This window comes from Odocoileus virginianus, chromosome 21, assembly GCF_023699985.2.
Source record: "Odocoileus virginianus isolate 20LAN1187 ecotype Illinois chromosome 21, Ovbor_1.2, whole genome shotgun sequence".
In the NCBI taxonomy this organism is placed as follows: Eukaryota; Metazoa; Chordata; class Mammalia; order Artiodactyla; family Cervidae; genus Odocoileus; species Odocoileus virginianus.
The window spans coordinates 42,253,025-42,273,014 of NC_069694.1; the positions used below are offsets into that span (position 1 = coordinate 42,253,025).

A 19,990-nucleotide genomic window follows, 5' to 3' on the forward strand; every position below is an offset into this window, starting at 1 on the left:
AGCTCACCTTTGTACACTGTCCTAGTTCAATCTACTATCATTCAGGACCAAACTATGTAAGAAAGGTCTCACTCGTGGCAGGTCACCTAGGTATATCACGAGCCTAGAAGCACTTTTACCTTGTATTATTTTCAGTATTTAAAACGTAGCATTTTCAACAAGGACAAACTCACCTTACATAACAGAAGATCTAAGATGGCCTTTAGTGTCTTTTTTGTACAATAAAAAGAGCTGAATTCTAGCCTTGTTTACATTTCTGAGCACTTTCTTTTTAAAAAATATACCACTGAAATTTCTGAATGAATAGTATTCCTAAACTGAAACTCTGAGAAACCATTTAACGTATCAGACTGACAATCCAGACCCAAATAACAGTCTCACAAATTTCTAGCAGGGGTTGAGAATAAGATAAACCTTCTCTGGGAGGCAAGTTGACAAGACAGCTATCAAAATTACACACATCCTTTATGATCTGCAATTCTACTTGGCAAATTTATACATATATAATTGTGTACATGTAGAATAACCTACACACAAAGTTATTTGTTGTGGCATTGTTTAAGAGCAAGGACTGGCTACAACCCAAATCTCCATCAATAGGTCACTATTTAAATTGCGGTACATCCATACAATGGACTACTCTGTGACGAGGGGGGAAAAAAAAAGGAGGAGGATGCTCTCTTTGTACTGATTTGCTAAACCCTCCTACATATATAAGGAGAAAAAAAAATACATTGCTCAGAAGTGTAGTTTGCTATCTTCTATTTTACGAATGGGGCAAATATGAATTCATACTGTGCATAGAGATAATCTGGAAAGCAGCGTTAGACTGAGGCTGGGAGGGGGCAGTGAAGGCAGAATTGGGGCAGAATTTGTAAACCTGAAAAAAAATGACTGAAAATGGTATATTTGAAAAGTAATCCTTCTTTCCTAAGCCTAGGTCAAATCACCCTGGCACATGGTTTTGGGGTTTATTATTTTAATAAGCTTCTCTGTTTTGCAGTGGTTAAAACTAAAGCATTATACGATGGCTTTCTCCTATTTTCCAAATCAGGTTCCAGCTCTATTCTTTGCATCCTGTGTCTATCTGCCATTTTGAAGGAGCTTTCCCCAGAGACATCTGAGAGCGAGTCAGTTCTCTGCGCCTCCTTTCTCCCACTTGTTTGCTGACGATGTTCAGGGCTTTTAAAAGAAAGCTCCATGAAAACAGAGGTTTTACTTTGTTCACTGCATTCACGACACTGAAATGAGCGCCTGGCACACAGAAATCATTCAGTAAGTATTTACTGAACAAATGAATTCTTTTCTTTACCCAGCTTCAACGGGACAGACACTATCAGACAAAGGGAGAGATGTTACTGTGGTCAAATATTCAGAAATAGCTGTCATTCCTAGCATTGGCCCATTATAGGCATTCTAATCCTAGCAACATTCTTAGAACAATTTTGAATTTTACAGAAGACAAACAAGTAAGCCTATAGAGTGCTGTGCTGAACAACTTAAATGCTCATAAAAATGTATTTTTAATTAACTTGGGATTATATGGTCCTGGGGTCCATCTTTGGCTGAAGACTTCTTAGGCAAACATGATGCTAATGATTAATGATGATAAAGAATGGATATCGTCAGAAAAAACAGCCCCAGTCGTAAGGTGCCCATTGCTGTAGAGAAGAGAAACCCTTCTGTATTAAAGATGCAACTGCTATTTTTATTTTCAAGAATAAAATTATCCTAAGAATTCAATTCAAGTTACCAATACTCCAGACAGTGGATTGAGTTGCACAGTGTCAACCAAGGGCGTGAAAACTTCCTTCCTTCTCAGTGGGCAAAGAATGTGTATAATTACCACATCTCTCTCTTTTTAAAAAAAAAAGATAATGGTTTTAGTTGAGTTAATGAGATGGAAAAATCGTGAAGCCCTATGTGCTACTTACATGAAAGAATATTTTTTTAAAAAATAATCACTGCACAAAATACAAAGGGTGGGCTTATGCTGTGGTATTAAATTTCTCTCCATTATGTTTTTCTTGACTGTTCAAGAGCAAACTAAAGTTTCCACATCTCTTTGACCTTAGTTTAAACACTACAGAAACAGAATAACTTTGCTAGTAATCATTTCAGTAATGTTGTTAAACAGTTGCACAGCTGACTGGTGTTTCTCTGAAGACTTTTAGTACCACTCATTTTTCTCAAAGCACAGGTGAGCCAGTGACTGAGTGCCCTGTCTGTGGGCAGTCACGCAAAGAGGTTAGGAAGTTCTGGTATCACCTCTGTTTCTCTTGCTGTCATTTAAGACAACAATCCAACACATGAGGAAACATCCACACCTGAAACAGCTGGAAATCTAAGACTCTCCTGAAGATAAAACAGAAATTCTCAGAGTGAAGACATTTTTTTCTTAAGGCATTTTTGAAATGTCTTAACTAGGAAAGCGAAGATAGCAGAGAAGTTGCAGGACAACCGTAGGCATCCAAGATTCAGCAGATGCGAATCATACTTAAGATCTAGCACCAGGAAGCACCCAACCTACTGTTTGCAGGCTTCCCTGGTAGCTCAGTGGTAAACAATCTGCCTGCCCATGAAGGAGACGTGGGTTTGAACCCTGGGTCATGAGGACAGCCTGGAAAAGGAAATGGCAATCCACTCCAGTATTCTTGCCTGGAGAGCCCCATGGACAGAGGAGCCTAGTGGGCTACAGTCCGTGGGCTTGCAAAAGAGTCAGACACAACTTAGCGGCTGAACAAAAGCAACAACAACAACAACAATAAATCCCACCATGGTCCGTGATCCTCGCAGCAGTCAACACTGTTAAGTCTTGTCAGAGATCCTTTCTGTGAAGAGTGGGAAAGGCTGAGGATGGTAGCTCTAAAAGAGAAAGTGAGAGCTTAAGTCAGAATCATGCTTTGTTCTGTTTTGCTGGTTTTCTTGGAGTGAGAGTGAAATGATGAGTTCTAGGATACTGCCCTCCCACCCCTTGGAAGAGTCCCTGGGAAGATGCCGGGTCTAACAGGTACCAGAACTTCAGGAGGAGAAAGGCAACTTGTGTTTCCCACCAGCATTAACAATACCGGACGGAACTGTTCCGAGGGAGCAAGGGAGGTAGGCAGAGTCCCATCCCCATGATGCTCAACGGCAGATAAACAAGAAGACTGTGAGAAACGCCATGAGAGAAGTTAGAATCAGTGAGGCTGGCGTGGCTGACTTAGGGATGAGTGGTTAGGAAATGAGCAGACAGTACTGGGCTGGCGATGTAATGGGAAAACCCGAACGAACTTTTTGACCAACTCAATATTTGCATTGACTTAATAATAACAGGAAGGGGGTGGGGCATGGAAGTCAAGTATTTCAGGTCACAGAAGCAGCTGGTTCAAACCCTGAAGCAGGAATCAGCCAGGCAGATGCAGAGAATGGAAAGGCAATGGGGCATTGACACCCAGGAGCAGAGAGGTGCGGAGGCCAGAGGCCAGTCCCTGAGGGCTTTCCAGAGCAGGTGAAGAGCCGCCAGTACCCAGGACGCTCAGTATCACTGAAACCCAGGCTGCTGTGGAGTGCGAAATGCATCACATTCGAACAAAACGGTGAACCATTCCCTTGCAATACGTACAACTGCTATGATATTTTAATGGATTTTTTTTTACAGACTTTATTTTTTAGAGCAGTTTTAGGTTCACCCAAACAGTTCACAGTTAAGGTTCACTCTTGCTAGTGTATGTTCTGTGTGCTTGGACATGTGTATAATGACATGTGTCTACCATTAAACTATCGGAGTAGTTTTGCTGCCCTAAAACTCCTCTGTGCTCTAACTACTTTAACTAAAATTTGACTTGTAGATAGAAGTAAAATGTACACCGTTTTTCAGAGGTTTACAATTCATAGAACCACCTTATACGCTAAGAGTATAGCCCAATACACACACACATATACACACACACAGACACACACACACCGGATTTAGTATTTGATGTATATATATCCTTTAAATGCCCAACCAATATCATTAAAATCTATGTTTAACAATTACAGGACATATGTGCATCCACAACCAGAAACTGATTTTCAACTGAGATCCCACTTTCACCCAAAATACTCAACTGTTGGAAAAGACTCAAGAATGAATGTGTCACTCCTAGTTATATATCCAAGAAAAATGAAAACCCTAGTTCACACAAAACCTTGTATACAAATGTTCATTCTGCATTATTCATAACATCCGAAAAGCAGAAACAATCCAAACGTCCAGCTGATGCATGGATGAACACAATGCTCTATACCCATATAATAAAATATTATTTAGCAATAAAAAATAATGAAGTAGTGATACATGCTAAAACACAGATGAACCTTAACAACACACACATACTTCATGATTCCATTTCTATGAAATGTGCAGAAGAGGAAAATCCAGAGAGACAGGGCATAGACGAGTGCTGCCAGTGTCTGGAGGCGGAGGAGAGTGGGTAGTGAATATAAGTAGGTAGGTGCTTTCTTTGGGGGATGATGTAAATGTTCCAAAATTAGGTAGAGGTGATGGCTGCACACCTATGTGAATACACTAAAAGAACTGTACTCTTTAAAAGGGTGAATTTCACAGTCATGAATTGCATCCCAATAAAGTTGTTATAAGAATTAAAGAACAAAGGTATATCTGAAATGCTGGGTACAGATGAAATAAACTTCAACTGGTCAAAAATGCTACGTTCCAGTAAGGCCCATAATAGGAAGTAAGCAACTCTGTGCTCATTTCAGATACCATACAATACTCTCTGTGGGACATGTTTAATCCTTTGAAAAGAGCAGCCCGCCATCAGAGGATGTCTTTCTCATTTCACTTGGGACCTCACTCTAGCTACTCTCTCTCTCTCTCTGCTCTCCCCACCAACTCCACTAACCTGACCCTGTCTGTCCAACAGCTCCACTAACAGCCATACTTCCAGTCACCATCATGTTTCCCCTGGACTGCATTAATCCCCTCCTGTCCCAATTTTCCACACTGACCTTTCTAAAAATTTACTCTCTCATTTTAAACCCTTCAGAGGTTCCCCCATTGAAGCCATTTCTGGAACACTGAGGTACTATTAGAAAAAATTAATTACATTCATATGCAATTAGGTAGTACATGGATCAAAAGGGTCATGTGCCTCTTAATACCAAAGTTAAGTGTTAAGTGATAGCTGATCAGCTGTGTCTGTCTCTTTGCAACCCTATGGACTGTAGCCCACCAGCCTCTTCTGTCCATGGGATTTCCCAAACAAGAATACTGGAGTGGGTTTCCCTTTTCCAGGGGATCTTCCCAACCCAGGGACTGAACACAGGTCTCCTGCATTGCAGGCAGATTGTTTACCATCTGAACCACTAGGGAAGCCCCTTAACATCAAAGGTGCCTACAAACGCAACCTCAGAGTATCCCCAAACTATGCCTGTCTCTGCCTTCAGGGACACTGGCTGCAGTGCTAATCTCATGGGCTAATCTTGGCATCTGCCAACTTAAGCTACTCTATCAAAAGGATCAATTTAATTAGCTATTTATAAGGTCAAGAGTTAAGTTAGCTTAGATAAATACCTGATTAAGTAAGAACTGGGCTAATGAAGAGATTTTTCAAGAAGATACAATGGAAGGTCCAATATTTTTCAGGAACCTACACACAGCTGTGTATAAAAACAAGCCCAGAGTGTCAAGATGGGAGAAGCTGAAACTTAAAAGTAGCTCATAAAACAGGGCCAACATTTTATTTCTTAGGTAGCAAAGGTAGATCAAATAAAAGCAGAGGAGAGAGTGGCTCCTGGCCTGTAACATCTGTGGACAATTATAATTGTTTATAACACGATGGTCTTCTTAGGTGATGCTGGTAGCAAAGAACCTGCCTGCCAATTCAGGGATGCAGGAGATGAGGGTTTGATCCCTGGGTCAGGAAGATCCCTTGGAGGAGGGCATGGCAAACCACTCCAGTATTCTCACCTGGAGAATCCCATGGACAAAGGAGCCTGGCAGGTTATGGTCCAAAGAGTCACAAAGAGTCGGACATGCCTGAAAGGAGTTAGCACAGCACACATATTAATGATGCTGATAAAATCATCAGCCTAGAGATTTTTTTTATGTAGTCAAACTTAAAATGTGTGCTCTTGTTGAAAAGGAGGTGGGTAAAAGGAGAGAGTGTTAGACTGCAAATTCATGCTGATCACTCCAAACACTCTGTCCACATCCCAAAGTAGTTGAGAAGACCTGAAGTATATGTACTACGCATCACTTCATAAAGGAATAAAATAAAGCATACAACTTACAAAGTAAAATACTCCTACAAAAAGGAGCAATGCAGAACCCAAAGCCAAGTACAGACAGGGTTCTTGATCACAGGAAGCAGTGGGACGGGCAGGGATGTGTTTCCCGTGACTGAATACGTCTCACCGGCTCCCAGGAGGGAATGGCCATGCTCAGCACCTCTGGAGCTCCTGACATGATGCATAACCTTCCGGCACCTCAGTTTCCTTACCTATAAATAGGGATAACAGCACTAATTTCATAGGGTCCTTAAGAGAGGTGAAGGCATTAATATTTATAGAGAGCTTAGAAACAGCACCTGGCACAGAGCATGCATGATGCATATTTGTTACCTGACTAAAATAGAAATGAAAAGAAAAGGGGTAATAGAGTGTACTAGGTAAGTCTTAAAACATGACAAAAACTGGGCTACATATTCAGTTTCCAGTTCCTTCGCAGATAGAGTAAAAGGAAATTTTCCAGGATCAGAGGCAGATTGTGATGTCTCCGTATCTGCATGTCTGGGAGGGGAGGAAGGGGAGTAGGGAAGCATGTTCTGTTTCCCAGGGGAAGAAAAGCTTTTCTTGACACTGAGCTGTAACATGCTCACTGCAGGCCTGTCCACAGGGGTGGTGAGCAACAGCGCAGTCCTGGGAGACCACCGCATGACGTCACATGACAGACTTTCATCCTGTGCATGTTAGTTGCTCAGTCGTGTCCGACTCTTTGCAACCCCATGGACCCACCTGGCTCCTCTGTCGATGGAATTCTCCAGGCAGGAATACTGGAGTGGGTTGCCACATCCTTCTCCAGGGTATCTTCCCAACCCAGGGATCGAACCTAGGTCTTCTGCATTGCACAAGGACTCTTTACCATCTGGGCCACCAGAGATGCCCCTCAAGAAATTCTGAAGCATAACTCTCCAGAGTTTTGTTTTTTTTTGGGGGGGGGGGGCAGGAAACCAAGGCAACGCAATACAAATAAATGGCTCTAATGGTCTGGATCATTTCAGGGACACAACTGCACCAGAAACCCATCCTTTACTTCAACATCCGTCAGTCATGCATCTGATTAGAGCTGAAGAGAAGGCAGTTCCAGATTTGTGTAACAAATTCTCTACATCAGGAGACAGCCAAGATGCAGCCACATGAAAACACTAAGTAACCTGATGCATAGAAAGTGACTTTCCACGGAAGCATTTGTTTTTAGGTCTAATGGACTGGAGAGTCATTGTCTGGCCTATGATCATCTCAGGGGATTAAACAACTCAAAAGAATATTCCTCTCTGTCATAGCCATCTCAGGCTCTACCCACAGTTAAATGTGGAGTATTTCCAAATACAAGCACAGAAGCCCTTGTGCTTAAGGAGCATTTTATTGTAAAAGCTGGAAAATAGATGCAATTTTATTTTAGAGACTAGTTGCATGAGCGCTAAGTTGCTCCAGTTATGTCCTACTCTTTGTGACCCTATGGACTATAGCCCACCAGACTCCTCTGTCCATGGGACTCTCCAGGCAAGAATGCTGGAGTGGGTTGCCATTTCCTTCTCCAGGGGCTCTTCCTGACGCAGAAATTGACCCTCCTGCATTGGTAGATGGATTCTTAACCACTAGCACCACCTGGGAAGCCCCAAAGACTAGTTATAAGAGAGCAAACCTTAGCAAGCAAAGGACCTTTGTTCCCTCAGATATTCGCATGCTGTATATGGAAGACATGGTATCTTCCACGGTTACTCCACAAATCCTATGAGTGCACTGATACTCCAGTGATTTGTCAGCTTTATTCCAACAGGCAAAGTGTGTTGTTCTTAAGACGGATCATCTAAGAATGTTTCTTCACATTAAAATAGTGTTCACCTTAAAGTTGTTAATCAACTGTAGCAATGCATTTTCATTTTAATTCTTGGGGGGGCGGGGTATTACCAAGCTAAGGGCTTCCCTTGTGGCTCAGCAGTAAAGAATCCGCCTGCAATGCAGGAGACCTGGGTTCGATCGCCCAGGTTTGGGAAAATCCCCTGGAGAAGGACATGGCAACCCACTCCAGTATTCTTACCCAGAGAATCCCCACGGACAGAGGAGCCTGGAGGGATACAGTTCATGAACTCCCGAAGAGTTGGACATGGCTGAGCGACTAACACTTTCACTGTTTCACTCAATTACTGGTAAAGAGTTACTGGATCTTTTCTGCCAGACTGTACACCCCATGAGGGAAGGGACCTCATGTGTCAGGTTTCCTGCTGCTTTTCTGGCACACAGTTGATGTTATTTGTTCAGTGACTAACCCCCCACTTTATAAGACAATCAGCTGTGTTCCTAAAGAGTCTCATGTAAGCCCCTTGCAAGTAAGACAGGGAAGTCATCAAAGTAATATTACACAGGGGGAAGGAAGGGAGGAAAGCATTTTAGTATCACACAACCCGCAAGTCTGATGCCTTGAAGACTATCAGAAGCGAAGTCCTTGGAGTATACATGGCAGGTAAGAGTGAGAGAGGGCAAGAGAGATGGGGGTGGGATGGCCCACTAATCCAGTTGGGTGCTATACGAGCAAAATTTTATGATGAGAATGCAAACAGTGTTTTCTAATTATAGACTCTTAAATTTGAAATATCTTGAAAGGTCACTCTGTACTTCTTTCTACCTAATACAGTAGGCAGCATTCAAGCATCCCAGAAATAGAAGTCCTTTAAAAAAAAAAGCCCATAGAGAAAGGTTGAACCAACAGATTAAAAAGCCCTGTGTCTCCCCCAACTCTACAGTTTCTCTGTTAGGTCTTCCATGAAGAAACAATCAACAATCTAGTTCTTTCCTTCAGGACACAAAGGTACTGTTACATCCCAATTTCTCAACTCCTTACAGTAAAAGTCACAAGAAATAGTATCACATAGTATCATAACAGTGAAACTTCAATAATTACCTGCTTTTAAGGAATGCTTTTGGACCTTTTCCAACCAAAGAAAACAACTGTTCATACTTTAACGCTGAAAGTGAGATGGCGTTTTAAATTCCTTGGTGAGCAAAGAAACCCAAATCAAAAAAGTGAGATACCACGTTTCACATATTAAATTGGATTAAAAAAAAAAAACCACAAAAATATCAAGCCGCCCTCTAGGACTACCATAAAATACATTTCTTATATTTTACAAACAAACCAAGAATGTGACATCATATAGCCTCTGACATCATCAATAAGAGTGAAACACTGCAAACAACTAAGCGGCCAACACTAGGGGGTTGCTTAAATAAACTGTGATGGATGGATGCAACAAAACACAAAAGACTTCTCTGCCATGTCATGTGGGCAGTGACAAGAGGTTCATGATACATTCATGAGAGCAAAACAGTGACATGTGATGACCCTATTTATCTTGCATTTTAAAAGTTGCAAGCATAGACATAAACACTGGAAAGATCATGAAAAATTTTAACTGGTGATAGATTTATAGATGGTTTAAGTTTTCCCTTTGATTATCCAGGTTCAAAATTTTCTAAAATAAACACGAGCTGTTATTTTTATAATTTAAAAGTTAAAGAGAAAAGGTGAGTCCTAAACTCCCAACATAAATTTCCAAATATTAACTATCATATTAAGAGTCTCTTTAAAGAGTTTATTATGATAAGCACACACTCTTTTTAAATACCATGTACTAAGGATAAAAATAACAAACCTCTTTTTCATTTTAGTTACTATGTGTGGAGTAGGCAAATAAAAATATTCTGTCCTGGAAACTTAATGTTTTCTCTTTACTAAGATGCCATTTGTGGTGATGTACCACCAGGTAGCCTCTCTAGTTAAATATAGCATAATTATATAGTTCATAAAATTAAAGAAAAATGTACATATTTACTGTGATGATTACTCTTGCTCAAGTATAATCCTGTCTTTGAAAATAAAAATGAAACTAGAAGTAAAAATGAAACCTGACAAACCAGAAAAATGAAGTGGATAAATATGAATTAAGACAGAGAAATTAAGACAGAGAATTAAGACAGGGTGGGGGGAGATACTATTAGAAAGAGGCTGCCGGACAGAGAGAGGTCACCTCTGGCCAGGGAGAAAGGACGTTTGTGGGGGAAGCAGAGTAACTCCTCAGGATCTGGAAATACTATAATCAAAACTGCAAGGATTCTGTAGAACAGGTACCTGAGTAGGTTAACAGAAGGAGCAGACTAGCTACACCTGAGTAACTTAGGGATCAGTAAACATGTGCGAGTTCATCAGCCCTTGTTTGGAAAGGTTTCTTTAGAGTCCTAAATCTCTCCTTCCTGTAATCTGTTACCTTTAGTTCTTGTTTTTCTCTCTTGTAAACTTGTTGTCCTTACTATTAAGATTTCTAAGAGGTTGTTTACTGCAGCCTCCTCTCTAGTTATCAGCAGTTTGCTTCTTCTGTTCAGAAAATGAATAACTTGTACTTCCTTTAACTCTTATAAGGGGTTTCCCAGGTGGGAAGTGTTTTGTGGTGGATCACAATAAACTGTGGAAAACTCTGAAAGAGATGGAAATACCAGACCACCTGACCTGCCTCTTGAGAAACCTGTATACAGGTCAGGAAGCAACAGTTAGAACTGGACATGGAACAACAGACTGGTTTCAAATAGGAAAAGGAGTACATCAAGGCTGTATATTGTCACCCTGTTTATTTAACTTATATGCAGAGTACATCATGAGAAATGCTGGGCTGGAGGAAGCACAAGCTGGAATCAAGATTGCTGGGAGAAATATCAATAACCTCAGATATGCAGATGACACCTCCCTTATAGCAGAAAGCAAAGAAGAACTAAAGAGCCACTTGATGAAAGTGAAAGAGGAAAGTGAAAAAGTTGGCTTAAAGCTCAACATTCAGAAAACTGAGATCATGGCATCCAGTCCCAACACTTCACGGCAAATAGATGGGGAAACAGTGGAAACAGTGGCTGACTTTATTTTTCTGGGCTCCAAAATCACTGCAGATGGTGATTGCAGCCATGAAATTAAAAGACGTTTACTCCTTGGAAGGAAACTTATGACCAACCTAGACAGCATATTAAAAAGCAGAGACATTACTTTGGCAACAAAGGTCTGTCTAGTCAAGGCTATGGTTTTTCCAGTAATCATGTATGGATGTGAGAGTTGGACTATAAAGAAAGCTGAGCGCCAAAGAATTGATGCTTTTGAACCGTGGTGTTGAAGACTCTTGAGAGTTCCTTGGACTGTAAGGAGATCCAACCAGTCCATCCTAAAGGGGATCAGTCCTGGGTGTTCATTGGAAGGACTGATGTTGAAGCTGAAACTCCAACACTTTGGCCACCTGATGCAGAGAGCTGACTCATTGGAAAAGACCCTGATGCTGAGAAAGATTGAAGGCAGGAGGAGAAGGGGACGACAGAGGATGAGATGGCTGGATGGCATCACTGACTCAATAGACATAGGTTTGGGTAAACTCCAGGAGCTGGTGACGGACAGGGAGGCCTGGCGTGCTGCGGTTTATGGGGTCGCAAAGAGTCAGACACGAATGAGCAACTGAACTAACTAACGAACTCCCAGGTGGCACTAGTGAAAAAGAATCCACCTGCCAATGCAGGAAATGCAAGAGACGTGGGTTTGATCCCTGGGTTGGGAAGAAGAGAGTTACCTGGTCTACCTGTGTCTCATGACCCAACTCAAACATCCTCACTCTTAGGTTTCCTTCTAAACAATGTCAAAGCAAATTACACATTAGCATATTTACATAATCTGCTGTTTCACAAAGGGATGTGTATCATGGTCTTCTTTTAAGTCTTGGATGATGTTCAGAGGACGAAATATGAGTCAAAAAAGTAAACTCCCAGGGACTTCCCTGTTGGTCCAGTGGCTAAGACTGTCTCCCAATACAGAGAACCCAGGTTTGAACAAAGGTCTGTAAATTCAAAGCCAGTTTTTCCAGCAGTCATGTATGGATGTGAGAGCTGGACCATCAAGAAGGCTGAAAGTCAAAGTGTTAGTTGTTCAGTCATGTTCAACTCTTTGCAACCCCATGGATTTTAGTCCACCAGGCTCCTCTGTCCATGGAATTCTCCAGGCAAGAATACTGGAGTGGGTTGCCATTTCCTTCTCCAGATGGTCTTCCCAACCCAGGGGTTGAACTTGGTCTCCCACATTGCAGGCATATTCTTTACCATCTGATCCATCAGGGAAGCCCAAAGTGAAAGAAGGCTGAGCAGAATTGATGCTTTCAAATTGTGGTGCTGGAGAAGACTCTTGAGAGTCTTCATCTTCTGCAAGGAGATCAAATCAGTCAATCCTAAAGGAAACCAACCCTGAATATTCATGGGAAGTACTGGTGCAGAATCTTAAGCTCTAATACTTTGGCCACCTGATGCAAAGAGTCAACTTATTGGAAAAGACCAGGATGCTTGGAAAGACTGAAGGCAGGAGGAGAAAGGGGTGACAGAGTATAAGATGGTTAGGTAGCATCACCAACTCAATGGACATGAATTTGAGCAAACTCTGGGAGATAGTGGAGGACAGAGGAGCCTGGCGTGCTGCAATCCATTGGGGTCACAAAGAGTCTGAAACAACTGAGTGACTGAAGAACAACAAGGACAACAGGGAACTAAATCCCACAAGCCGCAACTAAGAGTTTTCATGCCTTAAATAAAGATCCTGCATGCCTCAACACAGATCAAAGCTCCTACATGCTGCAGCTAAGACCCTGTATAGCCAAATAAATAAAGAAACAGAAAGAAAGTAAACTCTTGGGACCAAAAAGATTTATCTGGTTTTCAAACAAAAGAACAAATAAAATACCAGGAATAACTGGAAAAGGGAAAGGAAAAAAAAAGTGAAACAGGGGGTACACTGGTAGAAGTTTTTGCAACTGAATCTTAAGCAAAAAAAAAAAAAAAGAAAAGGAAAATGAACCAAAGCACCCAGAGCCCAAGGATGATGAGCATGTTATGAGGATAGGGGCCAGAAGTGAGAATCAAGACGTGAATCAGATATCCTGCTGGTAGCACCCGGGCTCTAATGGGCTGGCACAAAAATGCATGGTGATGCTGACCAAGTACATAAATCAACCATGAGCTTTTACATTGAGCTTCTAAATCATGCATAGTCAGAGGCTACACCTCAGAGTACATGAAGGAAAAGTCTGAGTAAGCTTTATGAATGTCATTATTAATGACCATCCTAGACTCTCTCTTTGGAGGAGGCAAGGGCACCCCACTCCAGTACTCTTGCCTAGAAAGTCCCATGGACGGAGGAACCTGGTGGGCTGTGGTCCATGGGGTCACTAAGAGTCAGACACGACTGAGGGACTTCACTTTCATTTTTCACTTTCATGCATTGGAGAAGGAAATGGCAACCCACTCCAGTGTTCTTGCCTGGAGAATCCCAGGGACGGGGGAACCTGGTGGGCTGCAGTCTACAGGGTCGCACAGAGTCGGACACAACTGAAGTGACTTAGCAGTAGCAGCAGCAGTCTCTCTTGCTATTGAGATACAATCCATGGACTTTGAATACTTTGGATATCACCTTGATTTCTGAATATAGCACCTTCAAGAGAAGGATGGGGCTTAGCACATCTAGAAAGAAGCTTTGAGGTACCCCCCAACCTCCCTACAGTGTCTAAAGCTTGCTATAAAGAAAAGTGAAAAACTCCTATTCAATCTTACAGAAAGGTTTACAGATAGAAATGTTACATCCCAATGCTACATCACCTTTCTAAAGAAACTTACTAAAATATGTCTAGGAAATGAAAGCATGTGTATTCTCTCCAGTGAGAATATACACATTCATTTTTCATTGTTTCATGATACTTCAAACTGTAATAATGTATTAGGTGGTGAGTCACTCTCTAATTGAGAGCAGTGGGAAATATGATGAAAACAAGAAAGTAAAGAGGCTTCCTGCAGAGAAGGCAATGGCAGCCCACTCCAGTACTCTTGCCTGGAAAACCCCATGGACGGAGAAGCCTGGTAGGCTGTGGTCCATGGGATCACAAAGAGTGGGGCACGACTGAGCGACTTCACTTTCACTTTTCACTTTCATGCATTGGAGAAGGAAATAGCAACCCACTCCAGTGTTCTTGGCTGGAGAATCCCAGGGACGGGGGAGCCTGGTGGGCTGCCGTCTATGGGGTCGCACAGAGTCGGACATGATTGAAGTGACTTAGCAGCAGCAGCAAAGAGGCTTCCTGAGGGACAGAGCATGTGCAAAGAATACTTTATTACAAGCAGAAGACCTGGTTTGAACCTGGATTCTGATATTCCTAAGTGTGATCTTTAAAAGTCAATTTAACAGATTCAACATGCAGAAAACCAGCAAACTTACAGTTGAACTCAACAACACAACCAATCCATTGGATCTAATTGACATCTCTAGACAGCTTCATCTGGTAACAGCAGAATACACATTCTTCTCAAGCTCACATGAACATGCACCAGGAGAGACCATAAAACACACTTTAATAAATTTAAAAGAACAAAAAGTCTATTCTTTTACTGTCTCCTTTTATATCAAAATGGAATTAAATTAGGAATCAATAATGAAAGATAGCTGGAAAATCCCCAAATATTTGGAGATTAAATAACACATTTCTAATTAACACATGAGCCAATAAAGAAATCCCAAGGGAAATTTTTTAAATGTTTTGAATAAAAATGAAAATACAACATATCAACATTTATGGATGCATCAAAAACAGAGGGAAATTTACAGCAGTGAATGCACAATTCAGAAAAGATCTAATATCAATAATCTATGTTTATCTACCTTATGATACTAGAAAACAAACAAATTAAACCCCAATAGAAAAAGAGAAATAACACAAAATTAGAGCAGTGATCAGTGAAATTAAAAACAGGAAATCAAGAGAATTTAATGAAACCAAAAGCTCATTATTGGAACAGATCAATAAAATCAACAGGTCTCCAGCCAGGTTAATCAAGAAAAAAAGAGAGAGAACACAAACGACTAATACCAGAAATTAAAAAAAACAGACTTCCCTGGTGGTATCAGTGGATAAGGATCCACCTGTCAATGCAGGGGACATGGATTCATCCCTGGTTTGGGAAGATCCCACGTGCCGTGGAGCCAGGAAGCCCATGCATCACAACTACAGAGCCCACTTGCGACTACTGAAGCCCCCACACCTACAGTCTCTGCTCTGCAACGGGAGAAGCCACCACAATGAAAAGCAGCCTCCACTCACCACAACCAGAGAATGCCCATGCGCAGCAACAAAGACCTAGAACAACCAAAAATAAATAAATGAATTGGTTAACTTAAAAAGGAATAGAAAGGAGGACATCATTGCACATCTCACAAATATTCAAACACAATCTGCCAAAACTCAAAGAAAGAAACCATCTGCATAAGCCTGTATGTATTAAAGAAATTGAATCAGTAATTAATAACTTCGAGAATTTCCTGGTGATCCAGTGGTTAGGGCTCGGTGCTCTTGTTGCCAGGTCCCTGGGTTAGATCCCTGGCTGGGGAACTGAGATTACCCTGCAGGCCACGTGGCACAGTAAAAAAAAAAAAAAAAAAAAATTAATAACCTTATAAAATAGAAAGCACCAGGCCCAGATGGGTTCACTGGTGAATTCTACCAAGTGTTTAAGAAAGAAATTATACCAGTGTCTTTCAGAAGATAGAAGCAGAGGGAATATTTCCTAATTCATTCTAAGAGGCCACATAAATAAAGTCAACTGATTTCTGACAAAGGAATAATGACAATATCTTGCAGCAAAGACAGACTTTTCAACAAATGGTACTAGATCAAGTGGTCATTCACATGCAAAAAATTAACCTAGACACAGATCTTAAACCCTTCGCTAAAGTTAACACAAAATGGATCACAGGCCTAAATGTAAAGAACTAAACTAACTCCTAAAAGATAACACAGGAGAAAACCAATTGCCCTTGGGTATGGAGATTATTTTTTCAATACAACAGCAAAAGCACCATCCTTGAAAGAAATAATTGATAAGTTGGACTTCACTAAAATTAAAACCTTGGACTCTGTGAAAGGCAATGTGAGAGAATGAGAAGGCAAGCAACGGACTGGGACAAAAATTTGCAAAAGAATATCTGATAAAGGACTATTCTCCAAAATATACCAAAAGCTCTTAAAATTCAACAATAAGAAAACAAAAAACCCAATTAATAAATGGGTCAAAGACTTGAACAGACCTCATCAAAGAAGATACAGAGATGGAAAATTAGTGTATGAAAAGATGCTTCACACCATATATCACAGGAAGATATAAATTAAAACAACAATGAGATACTACTATAACTATCAGAATGCCCAAAACCTGGAGCATTGACAAAACCAAATGATGGTGAGTATGTAGAGCAACAAGAAGACGCGCTAATGAATGGTCAAAATGCAAAATGATACAACCACTTTGGAAGACAGTCTAGCAGCTTCAACCAAACTAAATACACTTTTATCATACAATCTAGCAATCATGCTCCTTGGTACATACCCAGAGAAGCTAAAAGCTTATGTCCATACAGAAACATGAACAAAAAAGCTTACAGCAAGGTTATTCAGAACTGCCAAAAATTGGAAGTAAACAAGACGTCCCTCAATGGGTGAATGGATAAACTGTGATATATTACATTATTATTTATTAATAATAATGGTATATTATTCAGTGATAAAAAGTAATGACCTATTTCAAGCTACAAAAGGAAAAAAAAAAAACATGGAAGAGCTTTAAGTGCAAATTGCTATGTAAAAGAGTCAATCTGAAACCGGTACATACTGTATATGATTTCAACTGTATGACATTCTGGAAAAGGCAAAAATATGGAACTAGGAGAAAGATCAGCAGTTGTCAGGGGTTGGTGGAGAGAGGAATGAATAGATGACACACAGGGGGTTTGGGGCTTGAAGAAACTATTCTATATGATACTGTAAATGATGGCTATGTCATACATTTGTCAAAACCTATAGAATGTACAAGAGTGAGTCCTAATGCAAACTATGGACTTTAACAATAATGTGTCAACACTGGCTCATCAACAGTAACAAATATACACCATTATTGCAAGATGTTAATGACAGGGGAAAACTGGGGAATGTGGGAGCATAGCCTGTGAGAACTCTGTTACTTTCCAATCAATTTTTCTGTCCATGGGGTCGCAAAGAGTCGGACATGACTGAGCGCCTGAACTGAACTGAAAACCACTCCAAAAAATAAAGCCTACTAATTTACAAAAAGGACTTCCCTAGTAGCTCAGACAGTAAAGCGTCTGCCTACAATGCAGGAGACCGGGGTTCGATCCCCGGGTGGGGAAGATCTTCTGGAGAATGAAATGGCAACCCACTCCAGTCCTCTTGCCTGGAAAATCCCATGGGAGAAGCCTGGTAGGCTACAGTCCATGGGGTTGCAAAGAGTCGGACACGACTTACTTACTTCAATTTACAAAAAAGTACTCATAATTATCTATAAACTCACTCATTTTAAAGTTATTTCAAGAGAGCAAAAGTTTTTTCAAAAATAAAAACAAAAAACCCCTCCAAATATTGTGATTTAACCTGTAAAGCAACACTCAAAAATTAATGTCAAAACAGCCTCCAGTTATGTCCTTTAAGGACAACGACAATTTGCTTAAGCGCAACCACTGATCTAAAACTGCCTTATAATTCAAAAGCACTTAAGTCTTTTAAACATAGAGAACTTTCTGAACACTGCTTAATGTTGATGAAACAACATTTGTGGTTAGGGCAGCATTCCGTTTTGTAACTCTGCCCGCGCAGGTTTTCATACTCTAGGTACATACTCATTCCAACAGACATGAAGATGACCTTTTAGTGTACCAAAGGGCAGGGTAGAGGTTATCCTGCTGAAATGAAAGGTTCCATTCAGGGTGGAGCACACGCACAGATAAGGAGGGGGCTTAGCACAAATCTCTCACGTGTCATATGCAGACGTGCACCCTGTTGAAATTACAACTAAGACTTGTTTTCCTTCCAAAATGACACTTTTAGGACATCCCTTAAGAATATTCTCACAGCCAAAGATGCACTTTAAGTGAGCTCCCTGGTGAAGAGTTCCCAAACGGCTTGCCTCAAGGAACCTTGCTGTCAAGAGTTTTGCTATCAGCTAAGAAGACACAGCTAACACAAGTTCATCTGCCAATAAGACAGAAATTTGACCACAGAAATAACAGCCAGGTCCCCAAAGATATCTCTTCAGCCACTTGCAAAATTCCAGGCAAGTTTTTATACTGTGATTTTAAAGTAAAACATTTGCGCTTCAAACAGCCTTCTTAAGGCTTCTGTGAGTGACAGCTGAAAACTACACGTGGAACCACGTGCAGGCGGACTTAGTCGGTCACCCTGAGCACCTGTGGTAAAGTAACACAGCCCTGCATGGTAATTCTCCTCTCTGTCCCACCTCAAATGGGGTGGGATCTCTGCGCCTTTTCCTGTGAAGCCATCCTTAGGATGGAGGCAAACCTAAGGACCCTGGACCTCAGAGCTCCACCTCCAGTGTCCTGCTGTAGTCACACCCTTTGCTCACTCCACTGCTCCTGGACGGCCCTGACCCTGGCAGCTCACAGCTGACACCACACCACTTCCACTACTTCCCTTTCCAGACACAATATTTAGAAACTATTAGTAACACTTGTGGTTGATTAGAAAAAAAAATAATAATAAAGCTGGCTCATCAGACCACTGTATTTGTTAAATTAGTTACATTAAAAGAAACACTCTAAATTCTCATTAGGATATGATCAAATCTCATATAGATGAATAAAAATGTATTTGAGGACAAGTGATTTTTTAAAAAATCACTCTGTCAGGACGTTCCTTGGTGGTCCAGTGGTTAAGAATCCGCCTACCAATGCAGGGGGGATGGGTTCGATCCCTGGTCTGGGAAGATCCCACATGCCACACAGCAACTAAGCCAGGGTGTCACAGCTACTGATGCCCATGCGTCTTAGGGCCCGTGCTCTGCAACAAGAGAAGCCACCGCAATGAGACACGTGTGCACCAGAACAAACAGGAGTCCCCACTGGCCACAACCAGAGAAAAGCCTGAGTGCTACAACGAGAGCCCAGTACAGCCGAAACACGGAAATAAACGCCTTCTGTCAATATTCTCTTCTTTTCAGGTTTCATGTTGTAAAGGATCAAGGGATTCTTAGAATTCAAAAAGAGCTGATTAATCATTTACATGAAAAAGTGAGCATGTATCCAACCTTAAAATTATTTTTTCAAATAGTATTTTGGAATCTAGGTTCAAGCACATCATTTAAAATAAGAATCCAGCCTCATTTTCTTTCATGATATTGGCAGAACAGGGCAGGGGCTCAAGTGTTCGGCAAAGGGGGCAAAAAGAACAGAAAGAAACTTAGGGTCTAACATCATATAATACCTTTAGTAATAGATATAGATGGATATATACATGGATTATATACATGGATTATATACATATATGCATATATACACACACATAAGCTACATATGTTTTTTCTTTTACTTTTTCCAATTAAACTTACAGTTTAGAACTTGCCAAATATCTCGATACTATAGAAAGATACACATTTGTTGTTGTTGGAAGCAAATCAAAAGACCTGTTTGTCTTCCTGATTTCCTCATGTCATATTTTCACTAAGATAAACTTGACTGTGATAACACAGAACCCGACTCCTCCTAGGTGGGCAGGATCTATTTTCAGGGGGTGTTATCATCTCCGCTGTCCTGATTTGAAATGACTTCCTGTATGTCAATTTTTGTTTCCCTCTGCCCAATACACGT

The 19,990-nt window shown here is 41.0% G+C and overlaps 1 protein-coding gene across 5 annotated transcripts in view; it reads right to left on the reverse strand.

Annotated features, from left to right (window-relative positions):
- Positions 1-19,990, reverse strand: part of SGMS2 (sphingomyelin synthase 2) — a 91,768-nt gene that overhangs the window by 50,477 nt on the left and 21,301 nt on the right. For 2 of the 5 annotated variants that reach the window (XM_070452241.1, XM_070452239.1), the window contains exon 2: positions 2,776-2,865. The exons of the other annotated variants lie outside the window; for them this stretch is intronic. The gene's annotated coding sequence lies outside the window, so the exon portion shown is untranslated. The remainder of the gene's footprint in view (positions 1-2,775; positions 2,866-19,990) is intronic. 5 annotated transcript variants of the gene reach the window in all.